The sequence below is a fragment of the Ascaphus truei genome, chromosome 1, assembly GCF_040206685.1.
Source record: "Ascaphus truei isolate aAscTru1 chromosome 1, aAscTru1.hap1, whole genome shotgun sequence".
Lineage (NCBI taxonomy): Eukaryota > Metazoa > Chordata > Amphibia > Anura > Ascaphidae > Ascaphus > Ascaphus truei.
In genome coordinates, this window is record NC_134483.1 from 122985425 (window position 1) to 123000912 (window position 15488).

Sequence of the window (15488 nt, forward strand, 5' to 3'; positions counted from 1 at the left end):
GAAAAGAAGTGGACCCCCCCTCCCCTAAAAAATCCTTTTGATTTTCATTCCTAGGGACATGTTTGGTAAATAGTTTTTCTTTTTGGACTTCCCTTTGTTCTTTTCTATTGTTAGTCACTATTTCTATTTCAGAATCAAAGTCTATACTTATAGTCCTTTTGGGAGTTTTTTTAACATTGATCTGTATATTTGACTTATTAGGAGTATTTAGACAAGATCAGAAAGGAGACCATCACTAAGAAAGTTAAAAAATTTCTTAGAGATGAAGAGGATTATAAAGATGGACCTCCGAGAAAACCTGATCTTGATGAGAGGGATAGTGCCAAGGAGATTTTAATAATTGAAGCTAAGTTCCCCACAAAAACCTATGAAAAACCCCAGAATAAAAAATTAATTTCTAAGAGGGATAAATCAAGGGAAAAGAAAAAACCTTTTAAACATATAAAAGAGGCACAAAACAAATATAGACAAAGTCCAAAACAGGAGAATTGGAGAAACAAACAAAGCAGAACTCCTACCAAACCAAAAAATACTCCTAATAAGTCAAATATACAGATCAATGTTAAAAAAACTCCCAAAAGGACTATAAGTATAGACTTTGATTCTGAAATAGAAATAGTGACTAACAATAGAAAAGAACAAAGGGAAGTCCAAAAAGAAAAACTATTTACCAAACATGTCCCTAGGAATGAAAATCAAAAGGATTTTTTAGGGGAGGGGGGGTCCACTTCTTTTCAGAGAGCAAACAAATACGCTCCACTGGCAAGGAGGGATCCCTCATCAGAAAGGAAAAGAACAAGAGTAGAAGAAAACGGGGAAGAAGAAGAAAAAAAGAAACATCTCAAGAAAAGCAAGAGATAGGGAATAATATCTTCAACCTTAGCTCAAAAGTACTTACTGAACCAGAAAAATCATTAATGTCAAAGGGACTAAAATATGCTCCAACTGTAGGTCCCAGTAATTTTGGTCTTTTTGTGGACGCACAAAGGTTCCTTAGAAAACTCACTATTAAAAGGTTTTTCAGAACAAAAGAAGTAGAGCAGAGAACATCTGATAATCTGAAAAAAGATTCAAATGAGAATTGCTCAGCTAATAACTCTATAGGAATACCTACCTTAGTCCATTCTGGTCTGAAATTACCTTCTGCATTCTATCCCAAGTTTGCAAAGGGTAATAATTTAGAGGTATTTTCAAATCTGATACAAAAAGATTTTGAAAAATTGGTAGAATCAGAAAAAATGTCTGAAAATAATCTAACTAATTCTGAGAGAACAGCTCTAAAAACTTTACAGGAAGATACTTCTATAGTTATAAAACAAGCTGACAAGGGGGGAGGTATAGCTATCTTAGATAGAAAAGACTACATTGCTGAGTCCAATAGGATCTTATGAGATAGCCATACCTATTTACCTTTAAAAAAAGACCCAACGGCAGATTTTTTAAAAGATCTAAAACTTCTGCTAGATAAAGGTAAAATGGAAGAAGTAATAAATAATGAAGAATATAATTTCCTGTATAGAGATAACCCAGTTAGACCTATATTTTATTACCTTCCTAAATTGCATAAAAGTATCTCTAACCCCCCAGGAAGGCCCATAATTGCAGGAATAGACTCTCTAACGTCCCATTTATCCGCCTACATAGACGTCTACTTACAAAAATACGTAAAAGAACTTCCCTCATACCTTAAAGATACCACAGACATCTTGCGTATCTTAGACAATCAAGTCTGGGAAAAGGGATGGTATTTGGTGACGTGCGATGTCACCTCACTATATACCTGTATAAACCACAGAGACGGACATGAAGCAGTTGACAGAGCATTAGCCAAAGACTCAGAGATGCCAAATGAACAGGCTAATTTTATTCTTGATGGTATCAAATTCATCTTAGAGCACAACTACTTCATGTTCAAGGGTACATATTATCTACAAAAATGTGGTACCGCCATGGGCACGAGATTTGCACCCAGCTACGCAAATCTCCTGATGGGAGCATGGGAAGAAGACCATATATGGTCTGTTGCGGAGCTGGGTGAAAATTTGTGCCTATGGCGTAGGTACATAGATGATATTATCTTTGTGTGGAAGGGTGACGAAAAGGGACTTATCCAGTTCACCCATTATCTGAATGACAATTTGTTAAATTTACATTTTACATGTGAATATAGCCAGGAAAAAGTGAACTTCCTAGATTTAGAAATTTTCATTGAAGATGGTCTTATTAAAACCAAGACCTTTTTTAAGGGTGTTGATATTAATAATTATATATCCATGGATAGTTGTCATCACCCTAAATGGCTGCAAAATGTCCCATATGGGCAAATACGACGTATCAGGAGAAATTGCTCTGATGATAGCAGTTTCCAAAGTCAATCAGCTTTCTTACAGAATAGATTTAAAGAAAAAAACTACAAAGATAAGGATATAAAAAATGCATTAATAAAAGCGGAAAATCTAGACAGAAAAGATTTGTTGTGTGAAAAAAGCAAAAAACCTTTGAGTTCAAAAAATACCTTTGAGTATTCATTTATTACTAACTATAACAGCCAATCAGAAAAAATCTCAAAAATTATTCATAAGTACTGGCATATTGTTAAAAATGATTCTGTACTGGGGGAGATTGTCCCAGACAAACCAAATGTTATTTTTAAAAGAGCTAAAGCCTTAAAAGATAAACTGGCCCCTAGTGCCTTGCAAAAATTGAAACCTACTGCAAATAGGTGGCTGACACAAAATAAGGGCTTTTATGGTTGCACTACATGTACGGCCTGTAAATACAGGACTGATGATAAATTTAGTTTTACATCACACGTGACAGGAAAACGGTTTGATGTGAAACAACTTTTAACATGTAAAACAGATCATGTAGTATACCTTGTTTCTTGCCCATGTGGGCTACAATATGTGGGTCAAACTTCAAGAAAAGTACAAACACGCATACTTGAACATATTGGGAACATAAGAAGAGGTATCACAACACATTTTTTGTCCAATCATTTTATCCAAAGACATAACGGAGACACATCGGGTCTCAAGTTTACTGTATTGGAACAGGTGTTACCACACTGGAGAGGTGGAAACAGAATCGTCTCTCTGAAAAAGAGAGAGAGTTTCTGGATTTTTACCCTCAAAACACTTGTTCCACTGGGACTCAATGTGGATTTCGAATTAAATGCTTTTTTATGAATGATGTACATTAATTATATGAGTTTAAACATGTATATATATAAGCTTGTTTAAGAAATGTATACTTAAAAGAATTTGCGAGACTATATACAGTGTTTTATTGAATACTCATTGTGTTTTTGTTTTTCTTTTTCTTTTTCTTTCCCTTGGAGACACATCAATCGGCGTTTTTTCTAATTAGAGAAATATGTGGGGATTATTTTATGAATTTTATTGAGTAAGATGTGTTTTGCCATTTATTATATATTTTTAATTATGAGTAAAAATCAAATTTTTATTATTATATATTGTATTAAAGTTTAAATTGTATTTTAATATATGTGTATAAAACTGTGATGAGATTTGTTATAGTGGTGAGTGCAAACTACCAAACGAATTAGTTCATCATATGCTGTGACCTATAGGGAGAAAGGTCAGGGCAATTGGGAAGGGTATATATAGTATCCTCCTATAGGTCTACGTCACTCCTGACGAAGCCGTTCACCCTATACGGCGAAACGCGTAGAGCGTAGCCCTCAACGTGACATCCTGAGGGAGACAGTCTCCAGCTGATGCTCCGGTGGCGCCAAGTGTTCCGTCAAACCGGAAGTGACGTATCGGCATCCAGTCTGCAGCACAGGACAGATACCGGCGGAGAAGACAGACGTGCAGGAGGTCCACGAGGTCGCGACTCGATGTTCCAACTCTAACCTGTTACCCACGCCTGTTTTTACCTGGTATCTTGTAAGCCTTAAATTTTATCATTTGTGGATAAATTGCATTTTGGCTTTTTACCTTGGCTCTGTTGTCTCTCTTCTGGGATATCGTTCTCCCTAACTATATGCTGTTTATGGACTATAATCCTTGATCCAGCACTCTGTTGCTCCTTGGAGCCCTACCATTTAATGTATTTTGTTTGTAAGCAGTATACACTATGGTATTTTTTATATATTTTTTCAGGTACTGACGCTCCCCTGTTTTCGTTACATTGTAATCCGCTCCTTTAGCATGCGTGTCGTTTTACCGACATAATATAGTCCGCAAGGGCACCGGATAAAGTAGACAACATATCTACTTTCACAGTTCATATAGTCCTGAATAAGGCGTGGTTTGCCACTATGGGGATGTGAATACTGCGTGCCAAGAATAAGGTATTGGCAGTTGGTGCATCCATGGCATTTAAAGACACCTTTTTTCTTACTCAGCCAAGTTGTAGGTTTACCATATTTTTCCACCGGGTCTGCCCTAGTTAATGTATCGCCGATATTTCACCCTCTTCTGTAGCAAAATAGTGGGGGATGCTCAAAATTCTTGCCAATGGTGGCATCATTCGCCAATATATTCCAGTGTTGTTGGATCGACGTCTTAATCATTCTTGATGCAGTACTAAATGTACTAGTGACATGGAACCTATCTTGCTTCTGTGCATTCGAAGAGGGCAGCAGGAGCTGTTCTCTGGGGACATCCTTGGCTCTCTTAAGTGCTGCATCCAGGTCCTTACATTCATATCCCTCTCCTCAAAGCGTTTATACATTTTCACATTAAGTTTGGGCTTATTTTTGCCTTATTATGTGACCCCATTTTTGCTCCTTAGCACTCCTTCCCCTCCTCCCCCTATGCCGCCCTTCCCCCCCTTTCCCTCCCTCCATCTTCCCCTTTCCCCTCCCCCTTTCCCTCCCATCACCCTTTCCCTCTCCCCTTTTCCTCCACTCCCCCTTCCTGTTCCTTCCATTCCTTTATGTCTGCTTTTTCAAACTCTTACAAGCAAATCTGCATTCACTTTTCATTTCTCTTGTTAGCATGTTAGAGTGATATTAGTATATTTATTATTGTTGCACTATTGATAGTGATTTTTAGTAATACTGTGCATCTGGAGTATATATTTTCACCTCTTCATGTGTTTTTAATACTGCACTTTCATTTTGGTTACAGGACCTGTTGCTGCTGGTGATGTGACGTCATCATGTTCAAACGGCTCAGTGCCCCTGCTCCCTATTGCAGTCTGCTTCTGCCTATACTCCCATGGTTACAGACGCTTTAGTTGCATCGCCATGGCAACGGGGGATGCCTTAGAATGACTGGTGTGCGCACTGGCTCCACCCGCAGGCGCACATGTGCGGTGTGTCTGGCATTGATAGCTAAGTGTAAACAGAGGAGTGCTGAGGCTGAGATGCTGCACAGTGATGACAGGGCTCCCATGCGCCTACAGTACTCCCGTTTTTAATTACAATCAGCTGGTTCTTGATTATGCAAACAGGTGGGTGATGGGTATATATGTTTTCCTTGGGCAGTGTTCTCCAGCACGCCCCTGAGGAAGGTCCTATACAGGAACGAAACGTTGGATTTATATGTGCCTGCTTTTTTTCAAATACACTTTTGCAATATATCTTGAGTGCTGTTTTTTGTCTCCTTGGTGGGACACCTGGTTTCCTGTTATTTTTGTTGAACAAGCACCTATTTCTTTGGAGCCTTTGAAGTGCCTGCTGTTATCTTTATATATATATATATATATATATATATATATATATATATATATATATATATATATATACAGATACATACATACATACATACATACATATATATATATATATATATATATATATATATATATATATATATATATATATACATATATATACATATATATACATATATATATATATATATATATATATATATATATATATATATATATATATATATATACACACACATATATATATATATATATATATATATATATATATATATATATATATATATATATATATATATATATATATATATATATACATACTGTATATACTGTGTATATAGTTGCATGATGAAGCCACTGTACAAATTCATGGGTGAAGGGTGGGTATCGGGCCAGTGTGGCTTAACCCCTTAATTACCTTTGCGGTTATTATCTGATAAGGTGTTTAAGGGGTTAATTGATATCTGAATGTACTTGCAATGTATTGGCTTTGTATTTGCTATGTATTTTGTGGGCAAGACAAGGATGTTGCTGGCGACGGAGACTTCTTATTGATGAGGTCAGTAGTACTTTCTTTATTTGAATATGCTAGTTAATGTTTTTAATAATGGGCAATTAATATTCTATCCATATCTGGATAATAGTTATTTTGCACATTATTGTACTGTAGGTGTTGGTGGGGGGGTTGTATGTATTGAATGTATAGGCCAGGTTTATTTTTTTTACATTCAGGGTTTGTTCTGTGGTTCCGCATGAGGTCTCTGGAGACCACCTGTGGTTTTCTCGGGTATCTCACGGGTATCAGGCTGGTGGTTCCACGGGTAACACATGCGGGGATGAAGCGGTGGCCTCACATCTGTGGGGGCACCGCGGACCCGTAGTCTGCGGGGATGAAGCTGTGTGGTCCCACTTCTGTGGGGGCACCACCGACCCGTAGGTGCGGGGATGATGATGTGTGCTCCCACTTCTGTGGTGGCACCGCGGACCCGTAGTGAGCACCCATGAGTTCCCCAGACCCCCGTAGGAACTACCCGAGGCCCCGCAGACACCTGAGGGTTTGACCCGGGGCTCTCAGACATCCGCGGGCCTACCATGGGGACACAATTATGGCCCACAGTGACCCAAGGAGACCACCTGGGAGCCATGGTGCTGGCGGGACCCACCAGCAGGCCTCCAGAACATGTTCCCCAACGGTATGTGGGTAGGCCTCCCTTGTTGGTAGTGGGTGAGGGTGGTTAGGCCTCACGGGGTGGGGGGTTAGTGTGGGAGGTTATGTAGGCATCCCGAGTGGTGGGTGGGGGTGGGTTAACCCCTTAATGACTGTAGCGGTTAATAACCGCTATGGTGATTAAGGGGTTAGGGGACATTACTTTGGATGTTTTAATTTTTGTCTCTGTTTTGCAGCAGCGGAGGGCCATGGGCAGGTGGGTAGTGGGTAGTGGGTGGGGGTGGTTAGGCCTCACGAGGTGGGCCATTGGCAGTGAGGCACTGCCTTATATATACTTGGGATCCCGCTCCCCATCTCCACATTTACATACACTGCACTCACAGAAACAGAGGCCAGGGAGATTAAACAGACACTATAGGGGGAGGGGGGCTTAAACTTTCCTGCCTTGACTGTAATCTGTGTAACAGACACATTAGGGGGAGGGGGCTTACATAGATTACAGTCAAGGCAGGGAGGTTTAACAGACACATTAAAAATATGTATTTAATGTATTTATTGTTTATGTATTTTAAATACACAGGGGGTGTACTGTATGTTGTTTATTGCAATGTTTATTGGGGGCAAATGTCCCCAATAAACATGCTATTCTGCCTTAACCCTTCATTGCCTTAGTGGCTATCAGCTATGGTAATGAAGTAGCATTTCTGTATTTTAATAATATTGTGCAGGAGCTTTGATTTCTGGCTCAGGGAACCCCTGCTCACTGTACAATATTATTAAAAATACATTCATGCTGCTTCGTTACCATAGCACATAGCCGCAAAGCTAAGGAAAGATACTTTATTGATGTGTGTGTTTTATTTATACTGTAGATGTGCAGAGGGTCTCCGGAGCAGAAACGTTTTTGTTTTAGGTCCGGGGACCCCCTGCTCCCCGAGATACAGGCCCCTTTAGGGGGTTCCGGTATCCCTCTGCTTGGTTTACTTTTCGCGGTCACGTGATCGGGACCTTGAAATGCAGAGGGATACCGGCACCTTATAAAGGGGCATGTATCTCGGGAAGCAGGGGGTCCCCGGACCTGAAACCAATGCGGTTCAGCTCCAGAGACCCCCTGCACATCTACACTATGAATAAAAATGTATTTTAAATTTATTTATTTATATTCATGTATTTATCTATATATTTAGATTTATTTATTTATTTTTTGGGCGACTGCTGTGTGTGAATTTTTTTTATTGTGTGTAGCGGGGGTGGGTGAAGGGGATATTAGCCCCAACGGTGGTTGTTTAGGGCTTGCGGGGGTTAGCGGGAGGGGTTAACCCCTTCATGACCATAGCGGTATTAACTGCTACGGTCGTGAAGGGGTTAAGTGCACCCGCAACCCCCCTGTAAATCCTAAACTCACACCAAGGGCCAAATACCCCTTCACCCACCCCCGCTACCCACAATAAAGCGGGCACGGTGGGTTAACCCCTTCATTGCCTTAGCGGCTATCAGTTATGGTAATGAAGCAGCATTTCTATATTTTAATAATATTGTGCAGGAGCTTTGATTTCTGGCTCACGGAACCTCCTGCTCACTGTACAATATTATTAAAAATACATTCATGCTGCTTCGTTACCATAGCACATAGCCGCAAAGGTAAGGAACGATTCTTTATTGATGTGTGTGTTTTATTTATACTGTAGATATGCAGAGGGTCTCCGGAGCTGAACCGCTGTGGTTTTAGGTCCGGGGACCCCCTTCTCCCCGAGAAACAGACCCCTTTAGGGGGTGTCGGTATCCCTCTGCTTGGTTTACATGCCGCGGTCACGTGATTGGGACCTTTAAATGCAGAGGGATACCGGCACCTCATAAAGGGGCTTGTATCTCAGGAAGCAGGGGGTCCCCCGACCTGAAACCAATGCGGTTCAGCTCCGGAGACCCCCTGCACATCTACACTATGAATAAAAATGTATTTTAAATTTATTTATTTATATTCATGTATTTATTTATTTATTTAGATTTATTTTTATTTTTTTTGGGCGGCTGCTGTGTGTGAATTTTTTTTATTGTGGGTAGCGGGGGTGGGTGAAGGGGGTATTAGCCCCAACGGTGGTTGTTTAGGGCTTGCGGGGGTTAGCGGGAGTGGTTAACCCCTTCATGACCGTAGCAGTATTAACTGCTACGGTCGTGAAGGGGTTAAGTGCACCCGCAAATCCCCCGCAAGTCCTAAACTCACACCTAGGGCCAAATACCCCCTTCACCCACCCCCGCTACCCTGTCATATTCTCTAGCCTGCTGTACCCATGCTTGGACACCGGGACTGCTACCACTCTCAATGTCTTGTTCTAGCCTGCAGTACCTATACTTGTCCACCGGGATTGCTGCTGCTAAACTAAGGAACATTCCAGACCCTGATACCTGACACCTCTGCACCTGTGCTCCACCTCTCAGCCTGCCTATATAAACCTCCCTTTCCTGATCCTCCCTTGCCTCTGTTTCAAGTCAGACTCCTATGCACATGCCTCTGATCCTGATCTGTTCCTGTACCTGTATTTGAGTCTGTTCGCTGTATAGGCCCTTGCTGGTAATCTGGCTTGTCCCTGTTTGTTCCCGTTCTCAGTCCCTGCTCCCAGACCTGCCCCTGCTCACCTGTCCTGTTCCAGTCTCCTCGTTGCTGACCTCTGCTTGTCACCTGTCTTCGCTATCTGCCGCCTGCCTCAGACCCTTGCTTGTTACCTGGCTTCGCTACCTGCCACCTGCCTCAGACCCCTGCTTGTTACCTGACTTCGCTATCTGCCGCCTGCCTCAGAACCCTGCTTGTTACCTGACTTCGCTACCTGCCACCTGCCTCGGACCCCTGCTTGTTACCTGACTTCTCTATCTGCCGCCCGCCTCTGATCTCTGCTTGTGACCCCTACTACGCTCCTGCTGTTCCGGCCACCGAGATCCTACCCGCCACAGGAGTCTCCCGTGACATACCCACAATAAATCGGGCACGGTGGGTTAACCCCTTCATTGCTTTAGCGGCTATCAGCTATGGTAATGAAGCAGCATTTCTGTATTTCAATAATATTATGCAGGAGCTTTGATTTCTGGCTCAGGGAACCCCCTGCTCACTGTACAATATTATTAAAAATACATTTATGCTTCTTCGTTACCATAACACATAGCCGCAAAGGTAAGGAACGATTCTTTATTGATGTGTGTGTTTTATTTATACTGTAGATGTGCAGAGGGTCTCCGGAGCTGAACCGCTGTGGTTTTAGGTCCGGGGAACCCCTGCTCCCCGAGATACAGGCCCCTTCATGGGGTGCCGGTATCCCTCTGCTTGGTTTACATGCCGCGGTCACGTGATCGGGACCTTTTAAATGCAGAGGGATACCGGCACCTCATAAAGGGGCCTGTATCTCGGGAAGCAGGGGGTCCCCCGACCTGAAACCAATGCGTTTCAGCTCCGGAGACCCCCTGCACATCTACACTATGAATAAAAATGTATTTTAAATCATTTTTAATGTGCCGATGTTTGCGCAGAGAGAGCAGCGGATCTCTCTCTGCTGCAAACACATCTCGCCAGGGAACGGCCTATAGTATCATTGATGTGCATATACAGTACTGTATGTGTATGTTAGGGGTTATAGGGGTTTTTGTTATACAGTATATATATATACAGGTGTGTAACTTTTTGCCTTACTGTGTGCTCATTTGCATGTCATTTCACAGAATCCCTTGCTGCAGTGGAAGTGCTGTATGCTGGGTGATAATGGGGAAAGGCGGGGTTGCAGACCTGCCTAAGACATGCAGATGAGCATACAGTTGTATTTGCATATTTGCTTTCCTGTGGAGGGTTTTTGTCACTTTTTTTACTCACCATAACTTAACTCAGTATTATGGTATAGCCTATCCCATAGCCTCTTATGCATATCCAGTTAAAATCAACCCCACACTGATGAGACCCATCAAGGTCGAAACAGCTGTCTGTGGGTGGTTTTCTGGGTATGCACCTTAACCCTTTGCTGTGCTCAAAGCTGTGACCATGCAGCAAGCTTAAGCCTATAGGGAACCATGTTAAAAATGGTTTTTGAGGCAAAAAGTGACACTGTGTGCTCATTTGCATGTCATTTCCCAGAATCCCTTGCTGCAGTGGAAGTTCTGTATGCTGGGTGATTATGGGGAAAGGCGGGGTTGCAGATCTGCCTAAGACATGCAGATGAGCATACAGTTGTATTTGCATATTTACTTTCCTGTGGAGGGTTTTTGTCACTTTTTTTACTCACCATAACTTAACTCAGTATTATGGTATAGCCTATCCCATAGCCTCTTATGCATATCCAGTTAAAATCAACCCCACACTGATGAGACCCATCAAGATCGAAACAGCTGTGTAGCTGAGACTGGGTCCCCTTGGCCTTGGGTCATCGTCCCTTCGGGGACTAAAGACTCCTGCTGCTTTTGGGGGGGCACGCCATCTCGAGCTGAGAGGAGTGACCCTGAGCGAGCGGTTCTGAGCGAGCAGATGCGGAAGTGAGGGGCCGGCACCTTTGCCCTGGGACATCGCCTTTACTGGCTAAAGTCCCTTGCTGCTTTTGGGGTGCCGCACCTGAGCTTGGGAGAGTGGAGATGACGTCGCAAGCTGGAATGCGCAATTCCATCCGGTTCCTGATCGAGGAGACCGAGAGATGTCGAGTGAACCTGCAGTGGATAGTGGAGAAGGTGCTGAAGCAATTGATTGGTCTGGATGCTGAGAGGATCTTCTGCCTTCAGGATTTCCCTGCACAGGGGATTTATGACCTAACCTGTCATCAAGAAGCGGATGTTTGGTGCACTTTTGAAAAGTGCAAGGAGAAGTCTGGTGATCCGGTCTTATATGGCATCAAGGTAATTCCAAGTTTTATGCTGGAGGAGAGACCACTTGTAATTCACATGTACAATCCATATGCAAGGAAAGAGGAGATTGTGACTTTTTTGAAAAGGTATTATGAAATGATCAGAGGAGGTGAAGAACTTAAAAACCCGTATGGCATGTTTAATGGGAAGAGACTTTTCTGGGTACGGTTCAGACGGGATCCATCATGTGCAGGAGAAGTGACGCACCCACCGGCCATGTTCAATATCAGAGGGGACAGAGGTTTTTTGTTTTACCCGGGACAGCCTCTATATTGCAGGCATTGCCACACTTATGGACATACAAAGGAGGGTTGCACGAAAACGGGAATTGTGTGCCATAATTGTGGGGAAGAGGGACATACTGCAGCCAACTGTGGAGTCCCTAAGAGATGCCATCTATGCGGAGAGGAAGGACACTTGGCAAGGCAGTGCACAAAAAGGTCATATGCCCTGGCAGCAAAAGGGGGCATTGTGCTAGAAGAAGAGGAAGAGAAAGTGGAGGGTCAGGGAATTTGTGAGATTGAGAGTTCCCAAGAGGGAGGGATTGATCCGGCTATAACAGCAATGTATGAGGAGGATTTAAGAAGGGAAAAAATGGTAGAGAGTGGCCAAATAGAGGGGGAGGTGGAAGTGGAAATAATGGACACGACCGGACCCAAGAAAGGGGCGCAAAAACGTAGTTTACAAAGTGACAATGATGTTTGTACAGTTGAAGGGGAGGGAAAGAGTGAGCTACGGCAAGATAGGGTGGTGAAGGCAAAGGTTTGTGTGCTGGATTTGGCAAGTATTGACGGGAGTGGGGAAGAGGAAAAGACCGTGAGTAAAGGGAAAGAGGAAAATAAGAAGTTAGATAGGGAAGCGCTAGAAACAGAGGAGAAGGCAGGCCCTGGTGGTGCGAGTGGAAAAGGCAAACAGGGAAAGTGTAAGTGTAAAGGGGTTGTTGTTAGTGGAAGTGAAAACGTGTCTTCGCAAGGGATAGAAACAAAGAAAGATAATGATAGCCAAAGTAAAGTGGAGCCTAGAAAGAAAGTAAAGTTGGAAAAATATCAGGGAAAGTAACCCTAAAAGAGAAAATGGAAGATTTTGAGGATGCAGTGGGAGATGTTCGGTTTTGGGTGGGTATTTTCCGGAAGCAGCATGGGGGTAGTAGTGATGAACAGATTATAGAAAGATTGGAAAAAATGATGTACCAGAGAAAACAGCTGACAAAAGAGCAATATGAAGAATTAAAAAAGGAGCATGTACAGTGGGTTAAAATAAAAGAGGCTAGGGGAGAGGTGAGGGAGAAGGAGACTGTGAGTGAAGGAGAAGTAGGGAAGAGGACAGCTGTTGGTAAGAAAGAACCAAAAAAAAGGAGGACTTAGGAGGGGAGGTGAAAGCATCTGAACATAAGGTAATGGGGGAAAGTAGAAGTGAGAGTGGAAGTGGAGAGAATTGGGAAAGTAAAGGGGGTCAGGGACAGGGAGTAAAAGGAGTTGAAACAGAGCCTATGAGGAAGTATAGGGAAGAACTTGGTTTCGCTACAGTAGAAAAACTCTGTGAATTTCTAAAGGGCATCGCAAAGAGCAATGCAGAGGCACGGGGTATGTTAGAGCAAGTAGAAAGATTCCTTAAAGAAAGGGAAATACAGAAAGTATAAAATGTAATTTTTCGGGTGGTTGTTTTTGTGTTTCCTTTTGAATGTTACTTAGTACAAAATGGAAATTTTATTTTGCCATTGTGTAGTTTGTTTTGTCTTGGCATTATAAGGAATGTATAGTGATGTTTTTTGTTTATTACCTTTTGTAAAGGGATACTTACTGGTTGTTAATATGTGAATTGTTATCTTTGCAAATAAAAAAAAAAAAGAAACAGCTGTCTGTGGGTGGTTTTCTCGGTATGCACCTTAACCCTGGCTGTGCTCAAAGCTGTGACCATGCAGCAAGCTTAAGCCTATAGGGAACCATGTTAAAAATGGTTTTTGAGGCAAAAAGGGACACAGTGTGCTCATTTGCATGTCATTTCCCAGAATCCCTTGCTGCAGTGGAAGTGCTGTATGCTGGGTGATAATGGGGAAAGGCGGGGTTGCAGACCTGCCTAAGACATGCAGATGAGCATACAGTTGTATTTGCATATATATATATATATATATATATATATATATATATATATATATATATATATATATAGTAATATTATTTTTTCCGTCTCTATCTTTTTCCTCATTCTGTGTACAGTACAGTAGTTCATTGAGAGGTTTTATGTACATCATTACTGCTGTTTATATACTGTACATTTGACTGTACAAACAGATTAGACCGGACACAACACCCCACCTCCCCCAAGGCCACCCTTTTTTCCTGAAACGACAAGAAAACAGAAAATTAGTGCAGTTATGTGCGTACTGTATTATGGCAATGTGTGATGTGTAGTACTACTGTAGATGGCTGGTGCTGCTTTCTCTGGGAAGAAAAAAATTGAGCAGTTAGTAGGCAGTTACTGTACTACTGTCAAACTAGTCTATACTGGAACTACTGTATACTCTGACTACTGTTAAATACTATGTAACCAGATGGCTGGTGCTGCTCTCTCTGTAAAGAAAAAACTGTAACTACTGTATACTCTGACTGTTAGGAACGAAAAAATCTGTGCCATACTTACCTGTATCATACTGTACTTACAATACTACAGTACAGTACTACATTCCTGATGCTTGCCCATTACGCGCGATCACAATGGGCAACACAGTCGCAATATAGTCTATATATTTATTGCAGCGTTCCACGGTGAGTACATCGTTCCAAAAACTCATTATGCCTTTCAACAACTCGTCCTTTTTGGAGGGTTTCACCACTTTCCGGATATGGTCCTTCAGCTGATGCCAGACCATTTCGATCGGATTGAAGTCTGGCGATCTGTCATTGAAAAAAAGGACAATTAGTTTAAGAGATACAGTACACAAAAACTGTGGGGAAAAAAATGAGACACGGTTACCGCACTTACTCCGCTGGTGTCTTCACCCAGTTGATACCGCGCTCAAGGAAATGCGCTGTTGACGCGGTGTGCTTCGGATCGTTGTCCTGGTGCAAACGATGACCATCCGGGAACTCACGTGTGATGTATAGCACTATCTCAGGGACAATGTTGTCTTGGAAGAAAGCTTTATTCATGATTCCTATAGCAAGAAAAGTGCTCAAAAAACTGCACAATAGTACAGTACAGTGCATACAGTGAGGCTACACTAGGAAAGTACAGTGCATAAGGCTACATTATATTTGATATATTTTACCTTCAAAGATGACAATGCATCCTGGTCCACGCCTAGAGATGGCACCCCACACATGCAGCTTTACGGGGTGTTTTTGCCGCGGCTTCAAAGATACACTGGCGACACACTTTATTCGAGCTCGGCTAGTCCCACGAATTCGGGTATACCCGGGTGTATTGAGGTTTGTGACTGTTTTCTGCCCGAGTGCATTGGGTTATTTTCCAGTCAGGGATTGAAGCATTTTATTCCCGCTGGCTGCAATACTGCACAGTATATATATATATACTGAATTACAATTCATGAATTTATGCCATCTGGTAGACACGCGAAGCTTTGCAGCCTATTAAATCCTAATTGTATTGTATTGTATGTCTTTATTTATATAGCGCCATTAATGTACATAGCGCTTCACAGCAGTAATACATGTGGTAATCCAATAAATAACAGATAATATAAATAACAGATCATGGGAATAAGTGCTTTAGACATTAAGGAAGAGGAGTCCCTGCTCCGAGGAGCTTACAGTCTAATTGGTAGGTAGGGAGAACGTACAGAGAC

The 15488-nt window shown here is 42.2% G+C and overlaps 1 pseudogene; it reads right to left on the minus strand.

Moving 5' to 3' along the window:
* Nucleotides 1–929: 929 nt before the first annotated feature.
* LOC142487563 (S-methyl-5'-thioadenosine phosphorylase-like) overlaps nt 930–15488 on the minus strand; it is a 113406-nt pseudogene continuing 98847 nt past the window's right edge.